At 47.4% G+C, this 22,224-nt stretch overlaps 3 long non-coding RNA genes across 3 annotated transcripts; 1 reads left to right on the top strand and 2 right to left on the bottom strand.

The window, feature by feature from the left end:
* The first annotated feature begins 1,085 nt into the window (after positions 1 to 1,085).
* Positions 1,086 to 1,564, top strand: LOC130131937 (uncharacterized). The gene is made up of 3 exons (XR_008812422.1): positions 1,086 to 1,123; positions 1,238 to 1,321; positions 1,521 to 1,564. It is a non-coding gene; the product is annotated as an uncharacterized LOC130131937 (long non-coding RNA).
* Positions 1,565 to 8,265: 6,701 nt separating this feature from the next.
* On the bottom strand, positions 8,266 to 8,803 carry LOC130131938 (uncharacterized). Its single transcript, XR_008812423.1, has 3 exons — positions 8,711 to 8,803; positions 8,468 to 8,530; positions 8,266 to 8,337 (listed from the first exon to the last, which is right to left on the bottom strand). It is a non-coding gene; the product is annotated as an uncharacterized LOC130131938 (long non-coding RNA).
* Positions 8,793 to 9,271, bottom strand: LOC130131935 (uncharacterized). The gene is made up of 3 exons (XR_008812421.1): positions 9,234 to 9,271; positions 9,036 to 9,119; positions 8,793 to 8,836 (listed from the first exon to the last, which is right to left on the bottom strand). It is a non-coding gene; the product is annotated as an uncharacterized LOC130131935 (long non-coding RNA).
* Positions 9,272 to 22,224: the final 12,953 nt, after the last annotated feature.

Raw genomic sequence — 22,224 nt, 5'->3', positions numbered from 1 at the left:
TTTTTTTTTTTAAGTGAACCAATCACAATACTGACTAATGTTAGTTCACATGATCTCTCACTGATGCCAGCCATTGAATACTCTTTAGTCAGCAAAGAGAGGAGCCAGTTATAGGTAGCTGATATACCTGGTATAGATCACTGTGCAAGGTATAACTTGTGAGAGTTGTGTAGCTCAATTGTTCCACAGGTGTTTCTGCTGTTGTGCAACAGGTACTGTTGTCAGCAAGGATACAGCATCAATTTCTCATCAACGTGTTTGTTCTCTCCCCAACTCCATTGCAGAAAATTGGAAAAGGCAGCAACAACTGCAGTGCAACTACAGGTGGGCAGGTCGTTTGCATACATGTTTGTGGGGTTTTTGTTTGTGTATCTTTGGTGCACAAGAGGTGTTCTCTAATAATCTTGATATGATTTTTTTTGTTTTTTAAATTGTAAATTTTAAACCTCGTGGTTCTAATTGATTTTCTCGAACAGGTCATTTTAACATTTTCCTGTGGTGGCTTTTAATTCCTTGCGTGATTGTTAAATAATCAGTCTGTGTTTCAGTTTCATGGGTAATGTATGCACAGTTGCTGCCTGCTCTTTGAAGGTACTGACAGATTAATGTGTTGAAATGACAGCAGCTGGCGTCAGTGTACAGTTTCTCCAGAGCGTTTCCTCTCCACATCACTGCCATGAGGGCTAAAGTGTCATGTAGAACTAAAGATAATATCAGTCAATAGAACATTATTTTATGTCACATCTCTTATACGACTGCGGTGCAAGACATGACAATGTTTAAACATAATGAAATTCTCACAAAGAAGTAATTAAAGAATAAAATAAACGGTCATATAGTGTACAAAATGTTTACTGAACAATACTCAAAGGTTGCGTACCGTTCCTTGTGTCTATCTTGGTATTTACTTTTTGAATAGAAAACCTTTTGAATGTTACCCCTCTCTATCTGGTCTCTCTCCTGGGTTGCTCTGTAGGATCTCAGCTGCCCAGCAGTGGCCTGAAGAGACCTCAGCCCAGTGGGCTACCACCAGCCAAACGAGGAACCATGCAGCTCAGACCACCATCAACAAGAGCAAACATAGCAGAAGCTTCCTGTGACGGCAAACCCAGTTCATCCACAGGTACGAACGGGTCACTCTGGGATTTGCTTTTTCATTCTTTTCAATTCTGGGTTAGTGTAATTTATTATTTATTATTCACCTTGTCTCTACACACAAACGTCACCAACCCAATAGGTAAGACCTCCTCCCTGAGCCAGCCCAAGAGGAATGTCCTAACCAAAAGTGAGGCCTTACCGTTGGCAAAGAGGAAGAAGATGGGTACAAAGCTTTTATTAAAACTAATGATACTACTTTCAATCTAGCAGTTTGACACACAACTGTATTTAAATGAACAAGGACTTTTCAATCTGCCTTGAAAAATATTTCTCCATTTCATCTGATGAAGTGGTTAAATGTGGTTTGCTTATCCTCACTCTACTCTGCTCCTAGCTTATTCTTTTTTTCTTTCTTTTCCAAGATACGACGGTGTCATTCGGCTCTGCTCGGGTCTCAACAACCTCAGCGGAACCAAACAAGGGACCTGTAAGTCTGAAGCCACCAGCAGGAAGACAGAGGCCCCTGGTAGCCAAATGCAACAGCAAGGGTGAGCAGGGTGTCCGTCATAGGGTTTGTGTTCTGTAGCCTAATCATTTTGGCATCGTCTTGTTCGGTTTGTGGAGGTGGATTTTAGATGTCCGCATTCAATGTGATGATGGTATTGCTGCCATTTGTTAGACCATAAAGTCTATTCAGTGGCCGTTGACTCATTTTCTTCTTAACCAGAAACGCAGCAACTCACAGCTCCACCTTCTAGAAAAACCACAGCAAAGATCAACTGCAAGGCTGGTGAGATTATTAACCTGCTAGTCTGAGATGAATCAAGATTCTTTATCGTAGACTCATATGGATGTGATTAGTTGTTGCCCTTAGAAGTGACTCTTCATCCTGTGTGATGTAACCCCCGTTTCCCCAACAGGACCCAAGTTTCTCTTCAACTTTTAGGTCCCGTGAAACGGCACGTAGAGCACTGCCAACTTGACTGTCGGGTGGGATTTTGTGAGGAGGGAGTTTCAATCTGACTGACAGCCAGTAATGGTCCAGCATTTTTAGAATGAAGCTCTCCATATGCTAATGGCTAGTTTCAGTTTGGTGGTAGAAGACGACTCCTCTTCTCTCAATCTTGCACCCCGTCCTCCCCCCTTATGTGTTTACATCTTTGAGTGCTGGATGGTGTAATGTAAAAACTGTCAAGAAGAGAAAAAGATTTTTCTTCTGAACACAAAATTAAAAATTTTTTGTGTGAATTTCTAGAAGTTGGATTTAAATAGATGTAAATCAAATGCAGATAAGAGTGAAAATACATTTATTTCATGGGACCTATAAAAACTTTTGGCAAATACGGCATTCGTTGGTTCACTGGTAATGAGTGAGAGGAACTATTTGGTTTAATCTTTTATTTTCTTTTGAGTGTTCAGAATTTTAAATTTATTTGTAAGCCTTAGATGGTAGAACTCTGACTTGTATGAACTGTTGTATTGATTCTAATAATATTTTTATTAATTATGTAATTTTTTCTTGGGTGAACTGGTACAAGTGACCCCATTCTTGGTAGCAAAGTGTGTCTAGCCATTTAACGTTGTGATATTTGTCAGTCCATATGGAGCTGATGCACTGCCTCAGACCACCAAGACAAGAAGTGTATTCATCACAGAGTTGTCTGCTTCTGACCGATCCTGCTCAGTTAACCTTTTCCTGGTCCATCTACCGTAGAGCCTGATGTGGGCGTCGTGGCAGAGTGCGCCAACTGTGCTGTTCTTCGGCAAGAGCTGCTGAAGATGAAGGAAGAAGTCAGGCGGCTGCATGAAGGTCTGGCTCTCGAAGGTGGTTTCACTCAGATGTTGTCAGATGTCACTGGAGACGTTTCAAGATGATCAACGGACCTCAGACTGAAGTGTTCCAGTTGTTCAAACTTTGAAATCAGTTGAATGTAACAAATGAATCGTGCAGCTTTTAACTTAAAACCCTCGCTTTGCTGAAATAAAAATTGATTATTGATGGTCAAGTTCAGGTCATATGTTTGCCCTTTTTAAAATGCATGAAAGTCACTTGATAATGGAAATAGGCCCAGCCATGGTGACACACCGTCCCCAGGAAACTGGATTAGTTGGGTTAGAGTGAAGCCCAAGCCAGTCAAAACGCTGCATGCTTGAGTTATCTGGTCCTGTGTAATGTGCTGGTTCCAGAAAAAGAGGGCGTCAACAAGCGAGTCCCCCCATCTTGAAACTTGTATTCATGGAAATGTGAGGAAGTCTCAAGCTCACGTTGCCATAGTTTGAAACGTCTCCAGCTCATTTTAGATCTTAACTAGATGTCTATTCCCTAATTCCACTTATTAAAACCCGTCCGTGGATCTTGCTGCTGCCCTCATCTCGTGCATGATTGTGTGTCTGTGTGCGTAAGAGAGTGATAACCACTTCTTCTTTTTCCACTTTTCTTTCAGAGGCACTTAAACGTACTCGGAGACCAGATGAAGAAAATGGGAACAGTTGTGATGGTCTTCGCACCTTTAAGAAGTGTCGAGTGTAGGACGTCCGGGTAGCGCAGCGGTCTGTTCTGTTGCCTAGCGACATGGGGACCGCCGGTTCAAATCCCCACGTTACCTCCGGCTTGGCCGGGCGTTCCTACAAACACAGTTGGCCGTGTCTGCGGGTGGGAAGCCGGATGTGAGTATGTGTCCTGGTCGCTGCACTAGCGCCTCCTTTGGTCAGTCGGGGCGCCTGTTAGAGGGGGAACTAGGGGGGAATAGCGTGATCCTCCCATGCACTACGTCCCCCTGGTGAAACTCCTCACTGTCAGGGGAAAAGCAGGGGCTGGTGACTCCACATGTATGGGAGGAGGCATGTGGTAGTCTGCAGCCCTCCCCGGATCAGCAGAGGGGGCGGAGCAGAGACCAGGACGGCTCAAAAGAGTGGGGTAATTGGCCAGCTGCAATTGGGGAGAAAAGGGGGAGGGGGTAAAAAAAAATGTCAACTGTGAATGAAAACGTATTTGAAAAATAAAGAAGATGACAATGAACTAGTGCTGATGTGTTTGTTGTGCTTCCAGGGTGCAGAACAAACTCCATAACGTGCAGTGTTTTCTAGTGTGGCGGAGAACAACACATTTAGCTGATGAATGTCCGTGTTTATTCTAATGTAAATGAGTTAACACTTTTCCTATGGTTTTGATTTGTCCCTATACATCTACTGACACCACATGCATTAAAAAAAGTTGGTTTTTTTTTAATAATATGATACTCAAGTTCACAAAGAAGAGACTTTACTTACATGGGTGGAAAAAGTCATCCAGACTGTTTGGGGGGCAGAGGCGAATAAGGACTCCAGCTGTATGCGGTGGGGCACCAGAGCACAGAGAGGTGATTTATGGTCCACTGGAAGGGCACTTTAGCATGTTTTATCTACCATAGGGGCATTTTACCATGTTCTATCTACCACAGGGACATCCAAGAGGGCACTTGACCATGTTTTATCTACCACAGGGGCATCCAAGAGGGCATTTTACCATGTTTTAGCTACCACAGGGGCATCCAAGAGGGCACTTTACCACGTTTTATCTACCACAGGGGCATCTAAGAGGGCATTTTACCATGTTTTAGCTACCATAGGGGCATCCAAGAGGGCACTTTACCACGTTTTATCTACCATAGGGGCATTTTACCATGTTTTATCTACCATAGGGACATCCAAGAGGGCACTTTACCATGTTTTATCTACCATAGGGACATCCAAGAGGGCACTTTACCATGTTTTATCTACCACAGGGGCATCCAAGAGGGCATTTTACCATGTTTTATCTACCACAGGGGCATCCAAGAGGGCATTTTACCATGTTTTATCTACCATAGGGGCATCCAAGAGGGCACTTTACCACGTTTTATCTACCATAGGGGCATTTTACCATGTTTTATCTACCATAGGGGCATTTTACCATGTTTTATCTACCACAGGGGCATCCAAGAGGGCACTGTACCATGTTTTATCTACCATAGGGGCATTTTACCATGTTTTATCTACCACAGGGGCATTTTACCATGTTTTATCTACCACAGGTGCATCCAAGAGGGCACTTTACCATGTTTTATCTACCACAGGGGCATTTTACCATGTTTTATCTACCATAGGGGCATTTTACCATGTTTTATCTACCATAGGGGCATTTTACCATGTTTTATCTACCATAGGGGCATCCAAAAGGACATTTTTGCCGTTTTTGTTTTTTTTTTTCGAACACGAGGGCGTTAAATTTCACCCCCCCCCAAAGCCCACCAGTGATGTCATCTGACCTGACGTTAGTATTTTTCATTTTTGCAAGGATATGAAATAAAAACCCATCCATCCATCATCCAAACCGCTTATCCTGCTCTCAGGGTGGCGGGGATGCTGGAGCCTATCCCAGCAGTCATGGGGCGACAGGCGGAAATAACGAATACTTTTCTTTTTCTGTCGTATGCACAAAATAAATGGACTCGTCGTGTACAGGAGCAGTCCGCGTTGTGTAATTACGGTTGTAAAGTTATTAAACGTAATTCCAAGGCAGCAATATAATGATTAAACTCCTTTATTGACATATTCAGCTCCCACGCCTGGCAACCGGAACTACGTTAAAAGCTGCGTTTCCGGGATTTTCTTCTTCTTTCTTTCAACCCACAACCACTTACAACATGAACCAACAGCGCCACCCAGTGAATGAAAATAAAACATCAAATACAACGCAAGAAGCGTCACATGCATTATACACCATAAACATTACAACAGTGACGGGAGATCTCACACACACACACACACACACACACACTCTCTCTCTCTCGCTCACACACACACACACACACACACACACACACACACAATGTTAATTTTGGCCACGCTAGCTACCGAGCTAAAGTTGTTTTAATATACTGCCGTGTGTGCGTGTGTAAGCGTGTGTGTGCGTGCGTGTGTGAACGTGAAGCATTCATGACTGTAAAGCACTCTGAGTGGCTGTTGCGGCTAGAAAAGTGCTATATAAATGCAGGCCATTTACCATTTATCATTTCTTTACACATTCTGACTAACTTCAATCATAAATATATTTAAAAAAATTAACGTTAAGCTATAAAAAAGCATGCTATATATACAATATGTTCATTTAATTCCATCAGTTGTCATGAAATAAATCTGCTTAAAACCTTCTTAATCAAGGTGAACACACAGGATTGACTCCATGTGGCAGCACCAGTTACAGGATCAGTGTCCACATGGCAAGAGGAGATTTGAAAAAAACAAAAAAGGAAAAGCAAAAATTGGGTCTCGTCGGGAATATGCGACACACTTCTTAAATCTTTTAGCCGTAAACTGAGCAAAGCTTTATGGAGAGTAAACAAATAGAAAATGCGGCCCAGTGATATTGAAGATCATTTCCTTAGGTTACAAAACTTCATAATTCCGATACCATCCTCAATGTTTTTTTTTAAATATATATTTCCTGCAGAATTTTCTATAGGAGTGCTATATGATCCTAAAACAAGTCTAAAGCAGCTGTTTCTGTGGGATAATCCGTTTGCATGGGGGGTCCTGGGACTAGCTGGTGGAACATAACATAGATTAGGTCACACATTGTTATAATTACTGATGAACCCAACAACAAAAAGTAAAATTTGTCGGCTGATCCAAATTATTTCACCAACATTTGATCCGATTTTAAATATTTTAATTATACATTAGTTTGTCGAAGTAGTTCGAGGGTCGTGGTAAATCCTCAGTTCACGCTGTTGACCGATAGGTGGCAGTAACGTTCAATCCGGCCGCTCCAAAAGTTTGTCAGTCAACGGCTGCGCTCTTGGTGCCGTCACGGCAGTTGCAGGCCAACGATTGGCTGAATTTTCCATCCAATGAGCAAGCAGACAATCTAAAATGAGATGGAGACGATCTAAACTATGGCAACGTGAGCTTGAGACTTCCTCACATTTCCATGAATACAAGTTTCAAGATGGGGGGACTCACTTGTTGACGCCCTCTTTTCTGGAACCAGCACATTACACAGGACCAGATAACTCAAGAACGCATGTTTGACTGGCTTGGGCTTCAGTCTAACCCAACTAATCCAGCTTCCTGGGGACGGTGTGTCAACATGGCTGGGCCTATTTCCATTATTGAGTGACTTTCATGCATTTTAAAAAGGGGAAACATATGAACTGAACTTGACAATTAAAAAATACATTTTTATTTCAGCAAAGCGAGGGTTTTAAGTTAAAAGCTGCACGATTCCTTTGTTACATTCAACTGATTTCAAAGTTTGAACCACTGGAACACTTCAGTCTGAGGCCCGTTGATCATTCGGAAACCTCTCCAGTCAGATTCCTCTGAGTGAAACCACCTTCAAGAGCCAGACCTTCATGCAGCCGCCTGACTTCTTCCTTCACCTCCAGCAGCTCTTGCTGAAGAACAGCACAGTTGGCGCACTCTGCCACGACGCCCACATCAGGCTCTACGGTAGATGGACCAGGAAAAGGTTAACTGAGCAGGATCGGTCAGAAGCAGACAACTCTGTGATGAATACACTTCTTGTCTTGGTGGTCTGAGGCAGTGCATCAGCTCCATATGGACTGACAAATATCACAATGTTAAATGGCTAGACACACTTCGCTACCAAGAATGGGGTCACTTGTACCAGTTCACCCAAGAAAAAAATAAAAATCAATACAACAGTTCATACAAGTCAGAGTTCTTCCCATCTAAGGCTTATAAATAAATTTAAAATTCTGAAAACTCAAAAGAAAATAAAAGATTAAACCAAATAGTTCCTCTCATTACCAGTGAACCAACAAATGCCGTATTTGCCAAAAGTTTTTATAGGTCCCATGAAATAAATGTATTTTCACTCTTATCTGCATTTGATTTACATCTATTTATCTCTAACTTCTAGAAATTCACACAAAAAAAACCCCATTTTACTTGTGTTCAGAAGAAAAATCTTTTTCTCTTCTTGACAGTTTTTACATTACACCATCCAGCACTCAAAGATGTAAACACATAAGGGGGGAGGACGGGGTGCAAGATTGAGAGAAGAGGAGTCGTCTTCTACCACCAAACTGAAACTAGCCATTAGCATATGGAGAGCTTCATTCTAAAACTGCTGGACCATTACTGGCTGTCAGTCAGATTGAAACTCCCTCCTCACAAAATCCCACCCGACAGTCAAGTTGGCAGTGCTCTACGTGCCGTTTCACGGGACCTAAAAGTTGAAGAGAAACTTGGGTCCTGTTGGGGAAACGAGGGTTACATCACACAGGATGAAGAGTCACTTCTAAGGGCAACAACTAATCACATCCATATGAGTCTACGATAAAGGATGTTGATTCATCTCAGAGTAGCAGGTTAATAATCTCACCAGCCTTGCAGTTGATCTTTGCTGTGGTTTTTCTAGAAGGTGGAGCCGTGAGTTGCTGCGTTTCTGGTTAAGAAGACAATGAGTCAACGGCCACTGAAATAGACTTTATGGTCTAACACATGGCAGCAAAACCATCATTACATTGAATGCGGACATCTAAAATCCACCTCCACAAACCGAACAAGACGACGCCAAAATGATTAGGCTACAGAACACAAACCCTATGATGGACACCCTGCTCACCCTTGCTGTTGCATTTGGCTACCAGGGGCCTCTGTCTTCCTGCTGGTGGCTTCAGACTTACAGGTCCCTTGTTTGGCTCCGCTGAGGTTGTTGAGACCCGAGCAGAGCCGAATGACACCGTCGTATCTTGGAAAAGAAAGAAAAAAAGAATAAGCTAGGAGCGGAGTGGAGCGAGGATAAGCAAACCACATTTAACCACTTCATCAGATGAAATGGAGAAATATTTTTCAAGGCAGATTGAAAAGTCCTTGTTCATTTAAATACAGTTGTGTGTCAAACTACTAGATTGAAAGTAGTATCGTTAGTTTTAATAAAAGCTTCGTACCCATCTTCTTCCTCTTTGCCAACGGTAAGGCCTCACTTTTGGTTAGGACATTCCTCTTGGGCTGGCTCAGGGAGGAGGTCTTACCTGTTGGGTTGGTGACATTCGTGTGTAGAGACAAGGTGAATAATAAATAATAAATTACGCTGACCCAGAATTGAAAAGAATGAAAAAGCAAATCCCAGAGTGACCCGTTCGTACCTGTGGATGAACTGGGTTTGCCGTCACAGGAAGCTTCTGCTATGTTTGCTCTTGTTGATGGTGGTCTGAGCTGCATGGTTCCTCGTTTGGCTGGTGGTAGCCCACTGGGCTGAGGTCTCTTCAGGCCACTGCTGGGCAGCTGAGATCCTACAGAGCAACCCAGGAGAGAGACCAGACGGAGAGGGGTAACATCCAAAAGGTTTTCTATTCAAAAAGTAAATACCAAGATAGACACAAGGAACGGTACGCAACCTTTGAGTATTGTTCAGTAAACATTTTGTACACTATATGACCGTTTATTTTATTCTTGAATTACTTCTTTGTGAGAATTTCATTATGTTTAAACACTGTCATGTCTTGCACGGCAGTCGTATAAGAGATGTGACATAAAATAATGTTCTATTGACTGATATTATCTTTAGTTCTACATGACACTTTAGCCCTCATGGCAGTGATGTGGAGAGGAAACGCTCTGGAGAAACTGTACACTGACGCCAGCTGCTCTCATTTCAACACATTAATCTGTCAGTACCTTCAAAGAGCAGGCAGCAACTGTGCATACATTACCCATGAAACTGAAACACAGACTGATTATTTAACAATCACGCAAGGAATTAAAAGCCACCACAGGAAAACGTTAAAATGACCTGTTCGAGTTAATCAATTAGAACCACGAGGTTTAATATTTACAATTCAATGTTAATGCAATAATATTATTAGAGGACTGCCCACCTGTAGTTGCACTGCAGTTGTTGCTGCAGCTTTTTTCAATTCTCTGCAATGGAGTTGGGGAGAGAGCAAACACGTTGATGAGAAATTGATGCTGTATCGTTGCCGACAACAGTACCTGTTGCACAACAGCAGAAACACCTGTGGAACAACTGAGCTACACAACTCTCACAAGTTATACCTTGCGCAGTGATCTATACCAGGTATATCAGCTACCTATAACTGGCTCCTCTCTTTGCTGACTCAAGAGGATTCAATGGCTGGCATCAGTGAGAGATCATGTGAACTAACATGAGTCAGCATTGTGATTGGTTCACTTAAAAAAAAAAAAGAGAAGAGCCTCTAAACATACCTGTTGGGGTATTGCAGCTGGAGCAGCTGTGTTTCCTGCGGCCTCAGCTTGGGCTCTCTTCCTGGTCATGGGCAGGCCAGAGGTTAACGGCTTTGGCGGTGCAGGAATTGTGGAGGCAGGTTTGCATGTCGGGAGCTGGGACACAGCTCTTGAAGGAGGCAGCATGGAGCCAGCTGCAGGGACTGTCAGAAACGTCTTCCGGTCACTGACAATGTTTGACGTGGCAGCAGGCTGTGTGGTTGACTCAGCAGGACCATACAGCTTTTTCTGTAATGTGGACGCTTTGCCCGGCTCCCGCACCCCACCGTAGTTGAACACCTTGGAGGAGGCGGGCATGGGCGTGGAAGTAACGAGAGAGTTAGTCCTCAACTCCAAGGACTCATCCAAATTAAATGTATCCGGTTTGTTTCCGTCGAGCTCCATGGTGTCAGAGGGTGGAGCGGCCACAGAGTCATCTGGTTTTGAGAGTTCCTTGGTCTCGCCGCAGGTAGTTTGAGGGCCAGCCTCCCAAGGCTAGAAACAATACACGTACAATGTATTTCAGGGGGGGACATATATTCCCACGGGACGGGATTGTTAAAATGTATCTCAGGGGGGACATATATTCCCACGGGACGGGATTGTTAAAATGTATCTCAGGGGGGACATATATTCCCACAGCACGGGATTGTTAAAATGTATCTCAGGGGGGACATACACTCACCGGCCACTTTATTAGGCACACCAGTCCAACTGCTCGTTAACGCAAATTTCTAATCAGCCAATCACATGGCAGCAACTCAATGCATTTAGGCATGTAGACATGGTCAAGACGATCTGCTGCAGTTCAAACCGAGCATCAGAATGGGGAAGAAAGGTGATTTAAGTGACTTTGAACGTGGCATGGTTGTTGGTGCCAGACGGGCTGGTCTGAGTATTTCAGAAACTGCTGATCTACTGGGATTTTCACGCACAACCATCTCTAGGGTTTACAGAGAATGGTCCGAAAAAGAGAGAATATCCAGTGAGCGGCAGTTCTGTGGGCGAAAATGCCTTGTTGATGCCAGAGGTCAGAGGAGAATGGCCAGACTGGTTCGAGCCGATAGAAAGGCAACAGTAACTCAAATAACCACTCATTACAACCGAGGTATGCAGAAGAGCATCTCTGAACCCACAACACGTCGAACCTTGAGGCAGATGGGCTACAGCAGCAGAAGACCACACCGGGTGCCACTCCTGTCAGCTAAGAACAGAAGCTGAGGCTACAATTCGCACAGGCTCACCAAAATTGGACAATAGAAGATTGGAAAAACGTTGCCTGGTCTGATGAGTCTCGATTTCTGCTGCGACATTCGGATGGTAGGGTCAGAATTTGGCGTCAACAACATGAAAGCATGGATCCATCCTGCCTTGTATCAACGGTTCAGGCTGGTGGTGGTGGTGTAATGGTGTGGGGGATATTTTCTTGGCACACTTTGGGCCCCTTAGTACCAATTGAGCATCATGTCAACGCCACAGCCTACCTGAGTATTGTTGCTGACCATGTCCATCCCTTTATGACCACAGTGTTCCCATCTTCTGATGGCTACTTCCAGCAGGATAACGCGCCATGTCATAAAGCTCGAATCATCTCAGACTGGTTTCTTGAACATGACAATGAGTTCACTGTACTCAAATGGCCTCCACAGTCACCAGATCTCAATCCAATAGAGCACCTTTGGGATGTGGTGGACCGGGAGATTCGCATCATGGATGTGCAGCCGACAAATCTGCAGCAACTGCGTGATGCTATCATGTCAATATGGACCAAACTCTCTGAGGAATGTTTCCAGTACCTTGTTGAATCTATGCCACGAAGGATTAAGGCAGTTCTGAAGGCAAAAGGGGGTCCAACCCGGTACTAGCAAGGTGTACCTAATAAAGTGGCCAGTGAGTGTATATTCCCACGGGACGGGATTGTTAAAATGTATCTCAGGGGGGACATATATTCCCACGGGACGGGATTGTTAAAATGTATCTCAGGGGGGACATATATTCCCACAGGACGGGATTGTTAAAATGTATCTCAGGGGGGACATATATTCCCACAGGACGGGATTGTTAAAATGTATCTCAGGGGGGACATATATTCCCACGGGACGGGATTGTTAAAATGTATCTCAGGGGGGACATATATTCCCACGGGACGGGATTGTTAAAATGTATCTCAGGGGGGACATATATTCCCACGGGACGGGATTGTTAAAATGTATCTCAGGGGGGACATATATTCCCACGGGACGGGATTAGTGACAGGTCTGTAGCGCAGCACAGGCCGCTGGGATTTCAGGTCACTGGGTGAGCACGTGACCAGTACACGAGACATCAGACCACGAAACAGAAACCTGAACTCTTAGATGAGGGTAGGGGCTAGTTCCCCATCGATGCAGAGAACGGAAATGGGAGTATAGAACGGTCAACTGAGCATGCGCGAAATGCCTCTACCACACCTCCACACGCCCCGCGTGGCATCCAGGCGCTAGGATTCTAGGAAGACACGCCCCTAATCTGCGTCTGATTGGCTCACTTTAACCCTAACCCCGCCCTAACCCCTAACCTACCCAAACAACGGAGGCAACGAGTACATGCGCATGCTCAGTTGACCGTTCTCTGCATCGACGGGAACTAGCCTCTACCCTTAAATAAGGACCCTAAGAGAAACGGAAACCATAGCTCTCCAACGTTAGAGACAACACCGTCACCAAATGTGTCGCCACGGTTGGTGTAGTCAACATGCAACACGTCTTCCTCCTTAGAAATATATCCCCTCGATGGTGTTTTAAGCCCCCCCCCTACAGTTTCAGCCAATCACAGCACTGGCGCGAACCCTAACCAGTGCTGTGATTGGATGAAACTGTTGGGGGCGGGGAGTGCCGTCCATGCAGCGCTGCCTGGAAGAATACTGCAACGTGCATGGATAAGCAGACACGTTGGTCCTTGCCTAACGGGTCGGACCCTTTAGTCGACTGGTTAACGTTGTCGATTGTCAGGGAGACACAGGTTCGCGTCCCGGCCATGGCGACGGGGGGCTTAAAACACCATCGAAGGAAATGTCCCATCAGTTGTTGCGCTTCGGCAAATTTGAAACACGGCAAACATTAGTCCATATTGGGAACAATGAAAAAGCAACGAAGACCCTGTTTACACATGGTTTCAAAGTGCGTTTTGGGCGATCGGATCACAAGTGGACAGCGAGACACATCGCCGTTTACACCCGTGTCCATCATGCGACTCCAGACGCGACCTGCCCACCACGTGTGATCGATCAGATTCCGTTACTCCGAAGAAGAAGAATTCCTGTTACGTCCTGGTCGGGGACGCATCAGGACGCATACACTACAAAAGACATGTGGTCAAATGCGTCCCAGACCACCTCCGCAGGTGGTTTGAGTAACCAAGTCTCAAAACGTATCGGTGGTGGTTTACACGTGTATTTAGCGCTGCCCACTTGTGATCCGATCGCCAAAAAAAACCGCATTTTAAAACCAAGTGTAAACGGGGTCGAAGAGAACGTTCCTGACGTGTGTTGAACTTAACTTACGTGTAAAAGACCAACGTTAATGTTCGCTTCACCTACCCATGAAAACACCAAGAGTCCTTGGCTGGAAACGTTGTAATGTTGTTGGTTTACGGACCCAAACTTCCTCAGACGCTGCGCGCTTGCGAACGCCACCGGTTTGAATGAGCGTCTCCTCCCGTGGCGTCCAACCCTGCTCCTGGAGAGCTACCATGCTGCCGTTTCTTCTTCTTCTACCATGCTGCCGTTTCTTCTTCTTTTACCGTGCTGCCGTTTCTTCTTCTTCTACCGTCCTGCCGTTTCTTCTTCTTTTACCATCCTGCCGTTTCTTCTTCTTCTACCATGCTGTCGTTTCTTCTTCTACCATGCTGCCGTTTCTTCTTTTTCTACCATACTGCCGTTTCTTCTTCTTCTACCATGCTGCCGTTTCTTCTTCTTCTACCATGCTGCCGTTTCTTCTTCTTTTACCATCCTGCCGTTTCTTCTTCTTCTACCATCCTGCCGTTTTTCCACTCCAACCCCAATTTAACACGCCTGACCGAGGCCTCGATTAATTGAATCAGGTGTGTTGAATCAGGGTTGAGTGAAAAACGGCAGGAGGGGAGCTCCTCAGGAGGAGGATTGTGCACCGCCGTCTTAATTAGATGTCTATTCCCCAATTCCACTTATTAAAATCCGTCTTTGGATCTTGCTGCTGTCCTGGTCTCGTGCGCGCGCGCGAGAGAGGGGGTGATAACCATTTTTATTTCCACTTTTCTTTCAGAGCCGCTCGAACGTGCTCGGAGACCAGATGAAGACAATGGAGACGGTTGTGATGGTCTTCACACCTTTAGAAACGTGTCGCGTGTAGGGCGACCGGGTAGCGTGGCAGTCTCTTGCCAACACGGGGCTCGCCGGTTCGAATCCCCGTGTCACCTCCGGCTTGGTCGGGCGTCCCTACAGACAGTTGGCCGTGTCTGCGGGTGACAAGCGGGGACGCGTTTGTTTCCTGGTGGCTGCTCTCTAGCGCCTCCTCTGGTCGGTCGGGGTGCCTGTTCCGGGGGGGGGGTGGATAGCGTGATCCTCCCACGCGCTACGCCCCCCCTGGTGAAACTCCTCACCGTCAGGGGAAAAGCAGGGGCTGGCGAGTCCACATGTATGGGAGGAGGCTTGCGGTAGTCTGCAGCCCTCCCCGGACCGGCAGAGGGGGCGGAGCAGCGACCGGGACGGCTCGGAAGAGTGGGGTAATTGGCCGGGTGCAACATTTTTTTTTGTCGAGTGAATAAAAAAAAAAGGTATTTGAACAAGAGAGGGTAATAAACTAGTGCTGATGTGTTTGTTGTGCTTCCGTGGTGCAGAACAAACTCCGTACCGTGCAGCATTTTCTGGTGTGTTGGCGAACAACACGGTGAGCTGCTGCATGGCCACGTTTATTCTAATGTTAACGAGATTAACGCTTGTCCCCTGGTTTTGGTTTGTCCCCAACATCTACTGACACCACATGCATGACACAATTAATGATATGCAAGGTCACAAAGAGACTTATATGGCTGCAAAAACTCATCCAGACCGTTAAAAAGAAACAAAAGCACGACGCCAGCTGTATGCGGAGGGGCACCAGTGCAGAGTGGTGGAGCATTTATGGTCCACTGGAAGGACACTTCACCATGTTTCATCTACCATAGGGGCACTTTTCCAGTGCCCCCCCAAACACGATGGTACTACACCCCCCCCCAAGAGGCCACCAGTGATGTGGCCGGGCCCAGCAGCCAATAGCGGGGCTGTACTTACTTGACAAGGCCTCCTCGGGTCTAGCAGAGCCCAGGACTGTGAAGGGCTCAAGGGGTCTTTATATAAAAGAAAAAATCAGGGAAGCAGAAAAACCAAACAGGAAAGTAAGACTCGCGAAAGATTTATTCCAGTTCAACAATAGGAGGGATGGTACCACCCACAAGTCCCAGTCCAAATCCCGAGGCTCCTCTCTGCATGGCGCCACGTCCCCGCCTCGCTCCGCTCTCCCACGCCTGCTGCCCAGACTCTGACCCCGTCCGGCCTGTGGGGGGGTAACCAAAAGGCGAGTAGCGTGCCCCCCCCCCCCCCCGCTGCCAGCCATTCAAGGAGGCTTGGATGAGACGCGGTGATATCTGCCTCCTGGGAAAGAGCGAAAATACCCCACCAACTTTCAAAGGGAAGATCGACTGTGATGAAAATACTCCCCCACCCAGTCCTGATGTTACTTCAGGCTCGGTGAAGACCAGACTCCAGCTAGAAGATGGTGTCAGCTGCTCCTTTGTGCACCTGGATGGAGACCCCCAGTGCTTCCTCTGACAACCCTCTCTTTGCCACCCCCATCCTCTGCAGCAGCAACAGTGGAGTGAAACCAACACCCCAAAGGGTGCTGGTCAGTGCTCCAACCCCCCCCTCCTTTTAAAAGCACTTCAGCCTGGAGCGAACAAGTTGCACATCAGTTGATAGACGAGTCCTTTCCAGGGCTCTGGAGTACGGCACTGGCTCTCCTCCTCTCACACCTGTTGATATCACCCAGGACCTGAACTCCTGACAGATCTGCTCCAGGTTCTGTGTCACAGGCCTCCACTAATAGGGCCGAGTGTGGGGACAAGTCAGCCAATTGGACCTTCGATCTTGAGGCGAACCCCAAAGGCAGATGGCACTGAACAAAAAATGTACCCCTGACCTGCCTTCAAACCCGAGAACCACTGATGATTCACCAGATCTTCAAACCAGCAACTTGGCTGAGAACAGCAGCAAAGTGAGAGAGGCTGACGCTCCTGCTGGAACAGCATCTCTGAACAGCATCTCTGAACAGCATCTCTGAACCCGGTCCTGTAGTTACCAACAGTTCGGCTGCAGGGTTGTGCGTCCCGAGGAACAACACTTGTAACATACGCAAGAGCATCCCGGCTGTGGAGGAAGGCCCTCAAAATACCTGCAGCGAGACGAAGGAAGTCTCAAGACCAGAGGACTCCGTGGCCACTCAACCCTCCGACACCATGGGGCTCGAACCGGGTATACGTTTAACGTGGAGGAGTCCTTGGAGTTGAGGAGCAACTCTCTCGTTACTTCCACGCCCCGTGCCCGCCGCCTCCGAGGCATCGCAGAAACGGTTGCACGGTCCTGCCGAGTCAACCCCACGCACGCAGCCCGCTGCCGCGTCACCATGACAACGCCACCTGTGGGTTCTCTGGAGGGCTCACGGCTTGTTCAAAATCAGGGAAGCGGAGTTAAAAAAAAAACCGGATCTAAAACTGACGAAAGATTTATTACGGTTGAGCAACAGGAAGGACGGTACCACCCACAAGTCCCCGTCCAAACCCCGCGGCTCCGCGCCGGCGTCCGCGTCCTCGCCCCTGTTGCGCAATGTCGCTCCGCTCTCCCACGCCTGCGGCCCAGGCTCCCCGACCCCGCCGGGATCTGGGTGGTGGTGGTGGTGGTGGTGGGGGGGGGGCAAGAGTAGCGCGTTCCCCGCTGCCGGTCATTCACAGCTCATCCCCAGCTATGAATCCGCGTGAGCCTGCCTCGCCACGCCCGCCACCCAAATCTGCCAGAGGGCCCCGGAGGGTACCCACGGCCCTCCTGGGCGGCAGCCGGCAGACCAGACCAGACCAGACCAGGCCCAGGCCCAGGCCCGGGCCCAGGCCCAGGTGAGGCCAGGGGAACCGGCGTGCGGCCCGCCGGTTCCCCTGGCCTCACCTGGGCCTGGGCCGGGCTGCACTCTGCTGTGTTGGACCTCCATCTTGTGCTCTCCGCCCCCCTGTCTCCTTTTATCTGCGTGGCTCCTGCAGCACCCGCGCACCTGTCGCTCATCCCGTGATTAGTCTTGGGAGGCGTGGCTGCCCACATGCAGGTCCCCGTGCAGTTCGTCATTTGCTCCATCCCGCCACCATGCAAACCGCTTCTCGGGGTCGCAGGGATGCTGGAGCCTATCTCAGCAGTCACTGGGCGGCAGGCGGGGAGACACCCTGGACCCACACACACACAGTTTAGTATGGCCGGTCCACCTGACCTACACGTCTTTGGACTGTGGGAGGAAACCGGAGCCCCCGGAGGAAACCCACGCAGACACGGGGAGAACATGCAAACTCCACACAGAGGACGACCCGGGGCGACCCCCAAGGTTGGACCACCCCGGGGCTCGAACCCAGGACCTGCTTGCTGTGAGGCGACTCATCATTGGTCGTTGCGTCCAAATTCAAAACACCTCAGTCAAAACATAGAAAAACACACCAAGTGATAAAAAACACAAACATGCAGAATAAAATACAACATGCAACGGGGGGGGGGGGGGGGCAAATATCCACATAGGCAACTTGCCCGAAAGGTATTTCTGACCCTGTCATGATGTCGCCTGACATAATCATTTTTTGCAAGGATATGAAATAAAAATGAAAGGAAAAAACTGTACAAAGGCACAAACTATAGGCTGATAGCCTGTTTTTTTTATGCTCAACAAAAATTGAATGTTGTTACTTTTGTGTGGCTCTGTAATGCCCCATTTTCCTCAAGTATGAAGGATTGTTGATTACAGTGACTGGAGACATTTTGACTTGACTAAAAAGCCAAGCACGGAAAACCCTCCGTCTGGAACTCCTGCAGCTCACTGATTTGAACGCAGCCACCGAGGACGCACAAGCCAGTGCATTCTTAGTGCCGGTCCCAAGCCCGGATAAATGGGGAGGGTTGCGCCAGGGAGGGCATTCGGTGTAAAATCTTTACCAAATCAAATATGCGGATCATAAGTCAGATTTCCATACCGGATTGGTCCAGGCCCGGGTTACCAACGACCACCACCGGTACTGTTAACCAGCAGGGTGCCGGTGGGAACTGTGCTACTGATGGGCGAAGGAGAAGGAGAGGGGGAAGGCATGTCCAGAGGCAGCGGAAGAGGAGGAAGGGTAGGAGTGTGGAGGTGAGATTCGGAACTTTGAATGTTGGCACTATGACTGGTAGAGGGAGAGAGCTGGCTGATATGATGGAGAGAAGAAAGGTAGGCGGAAGGGGAGTAAGGCCAGGAGCATCGGAGATGGGTTCAAACTCTTCTACCATGGTGCGAATGGGAGGAGTAATGGGGGTAGGGGTAATGCTGAAGGAAGAGTATGTCAAGAGTGTGCTGGAGGTGAAGAGAGTGTCGGACAGAGTGGTGAGCATGAAGCTGGAAATCGAAGGTGTGTTGAGGAACATTATGAGCACGTATGCCCCGCAAGTTGGGTGTGAGATGGAAGAGAAAGGAGAATTCTGGAGTGAGTTGGATGACGTGGTGGACCAAGGTGGAGAGAGTGGTGACTGGAGCGGACTTCAATGGGCACGTTGGTGAAGGGAGCAGAGGTGATGGGCGGGTATGGTGTCAAGGAGAGGAATGTGGAAGGACAGACGGTGGTGGATTTTGCAAAAATGGTGGAAATGTCAGAGTCCAGAGCGGAGTCGTGTCCAGGGACCGCTACAGAAACAATGCTCTCTGACGATCAAGACGAAGGGGCGATGGAGGGAGGATCCTCTATAGCACAGGAAGGGTATAAGCAAGAACAATGAAAGAGAGGAGCAAATGCAATACCCTACAGATCCTTCCCATGTTGAGACATTTCACATCAGCTGCAATGACAGCTATGTGCTGCATGGTGGCCCCTGTCAACCAGATATGGCATATCCCAAAAATACTGAGGGGCGGTCATTCCAGAAACAATGGTTCTCTGGAAATATGTGGCTGGAGTACTCACCTACTGCTGATCCCATTCATTGTTTCGGTTGTCAGCTTTTCCTCTCTGAAGAGAAGCAGAAGAGCATGGTGGATTGGCATAAGAAAGTGGAGCACTGCTCTTGGAACAAAATCAAGCAACACTCAGTCACGGAGATGCACACGACAAGCGTGGTGAGATGGACCGATTACCCAAAAAAAGGCACTACAGTCTTCATTAAATGAATCAGATGTAAAGGGGGTGGAGGTTAGAGAGCGAGAGAGGCAGACAAATAGAGAAATCCTGAGCAGGTTAACTGGTCTGACTGTATATCTTGCACGGCAGGGACAAGCACTCCAAGGTAGAGATGAGAGCAACTCCACTAACAACTGTGGTAACTTCCTTGAACTGGTGGATGTATTTTCCCACTATGACAGTGCTGCAGATGCTTATAGAAAAAGTTGTCAGTGTGAAAGTCACCAAGACAAGGCCCTAGGTGTCATTGCTGTCTAATAGAAGCCAAAATGACACAATTGCAGCACTGGGTACTTACATCAGGAGGGCGATACTAAGTGAAATAAAAGAGGCTGAAATGTACTCCATCCTACTGGACGAAACCGCTGATGTTTCGCGCCAAGAACGAGAGTCGTTTGTAGTGCGATAGCTTCATGATATGCAAATAAAGGAGAGCTTCATTGAGATGTGCAATGCTGATACAACTGCAGGACAGGAGCTGAGATATACTGTGCTCTCCCTTCTGCAGAAGAAAGACTTAGAGCTGAAGAATATGTGTGGTCAAGGCCAAGGAGGAGCAGCCAACATGAGTGGCATGTATAAAGGTCTTCAAGCCCTCCATGTGCACTGCAAAGCGCACTGTCTGAATCTGGTCCTGGTGGAGGCCTCAAAGTCTAACAAACATTTTGTGACATTCTTCAACCTTATGGAGAATCTGTATGCTTTTTGCGCTGTCCAGAGCACCATGCTTCCTTGGTGAAATGGCAGCAGTCTCTGTATCCTGAACAGTGTGTTGTGGGCCTCAAGAAGCTGTCAGATGCACACAGAGAGAGCACCGAAGGCCCTTCAGAGAACTCTCAAAGCTGTCATGAAGCTCCTTGATGACATCAGCGAAAGCGAGCCACCTGATGAGGCCCAAGGGGATGTTAAGATGTATAGAAATGTGGTCAACGTCGTATTTATTCTCTGCCTGGAAATCACCACCCCAGTGTTCCAAGTCACCGCTCTAGCATCAGATTCCCTGCAGGAAGAAAGCTTGGACCGCTCCACCGCCTACAAGGCACCTGATCGCATGCGTCACACATTGCAAACAATGAGGTCTGAGGAAATATTTGGAGGCGCATTAGAGAAGGCAGGGAGCCTCAAGATTCCAATACCTACTGTAGTGCCTGGTCAGGAGAGGGAGCGGAAAGTGCCAATGCCTTTCCAACACAGCCCAACGGTGTCTCAAGTGAAGGATCAGTTTGAGTTTTAAGGAGGATCAGTTTGATCAGTTTAAGGACAGGATGTTGTGTTGCTGTAAAGCCCACTGAATTTGTGATATTTGGCTATACAAAAAAAATGGACTTGACTTGAGTCTGTAGAGGCATACTTCACGAGCAGTATGTACTACACATTTCTGGATACTATGGCTGAGGAGCTTAACAGGAGATTCAAGGGGGACAACACTGGAAGTCCCGCTGATGGAATAATTCAATCCTTCCCATCCTTAACAGTACATGCCAACTGAATAAACACCCCAATCTCAGAAGCGGAGGAAGCTGTTCACCTTCTCTGTGATTTCTATGTGGACGACAAGGACCAGCTGAAGACAGAGCTAAAGGTCTTCCACTGCAGCTTTCCTTCAAAAGATCTGCAAGAAATCCTTGCCATACTGAATGAAAACAGGGGCCAGTTCATCTTTCTAACCTTAGTGAAGATGATAAGAACTTGTACGACACTGCCAGCGTCAACAGCTTCTGTAGAGAGATCTTTGAACAAACTGAGAAGTCTCTGTGGACAAGAAGGCTCTCTGACCTTCTCCTGCTTGCCATAGAGCAAGAGATCCAGATAAACCATAGGGAGGTCATCAGAATCTTCCAAGACATGGCACCGAGGAGGACGCTCCTACCCAGATAGCATCCGGATGTGGGCCACTTCAGGCAATGATGCGGCACTGATGGCCTTCTTCTGGCCCTAAATGGATGTGAGCCTGGAGTGGCCCACATGTATAACAGCAAATATGGCCCAAGTATGCCAAACCAAATTTGGGCCTTTTCTGGCAAAGATGTGGTGCTCTTGGCAACCTGTAATCTGGATGTGACCCTGAAGTGGCCCGTGTGGTAAATGGTGAATATGGCCCAGATATCACAAAACAAATATGGGCCACCTTTGGCAAACATGTGGCACATGCGGCATTGCTATGGCTTGGTTCTGGCCCAGATCTGGCAAACAGGAGCGGGCCGCCCAGGTGCCATCATTCCACGCTGTATGCGGGCCGGATGAAGTGCCGTGTGTGGGACGGGTCTGAGCCACAGCAATTTTGCTATCTGGGTTTAAAGCGGAAGAATGATCCTGTTCCCTTCATCTGAGTACACAGAACGCACTTAGCCTAATTGTTGCAACTGAACATAGACCAAAAAAAAAAAAAAGGAAGAAGAAAAGTTGCTGTTGTTGTTGATTTTGAACGGTCAGTTACTTTATAGACCACTA

The sequence above is a fragment of the Lampris incognitus genome, assembly GCF_029633865.1.
Source record: "Lampris incognitus isolate fLamInc1 chromosome 17 unlocalized genomic scaffold, fLamInc1.hap2 SUPER_17_unloc_1, whole genome shotgun sequence".
In the NCBI taxonomy this organism is placed as follows: domain Eukaryota; kingdom Metazoa; phylum Chordata; class Actinopteri; order Lampriformes; family Lampridae; genus Lampris; species Lampris incognitus.
This window is presented reverse-complemented; position numbering and strand designations above follow the sequence as displayed.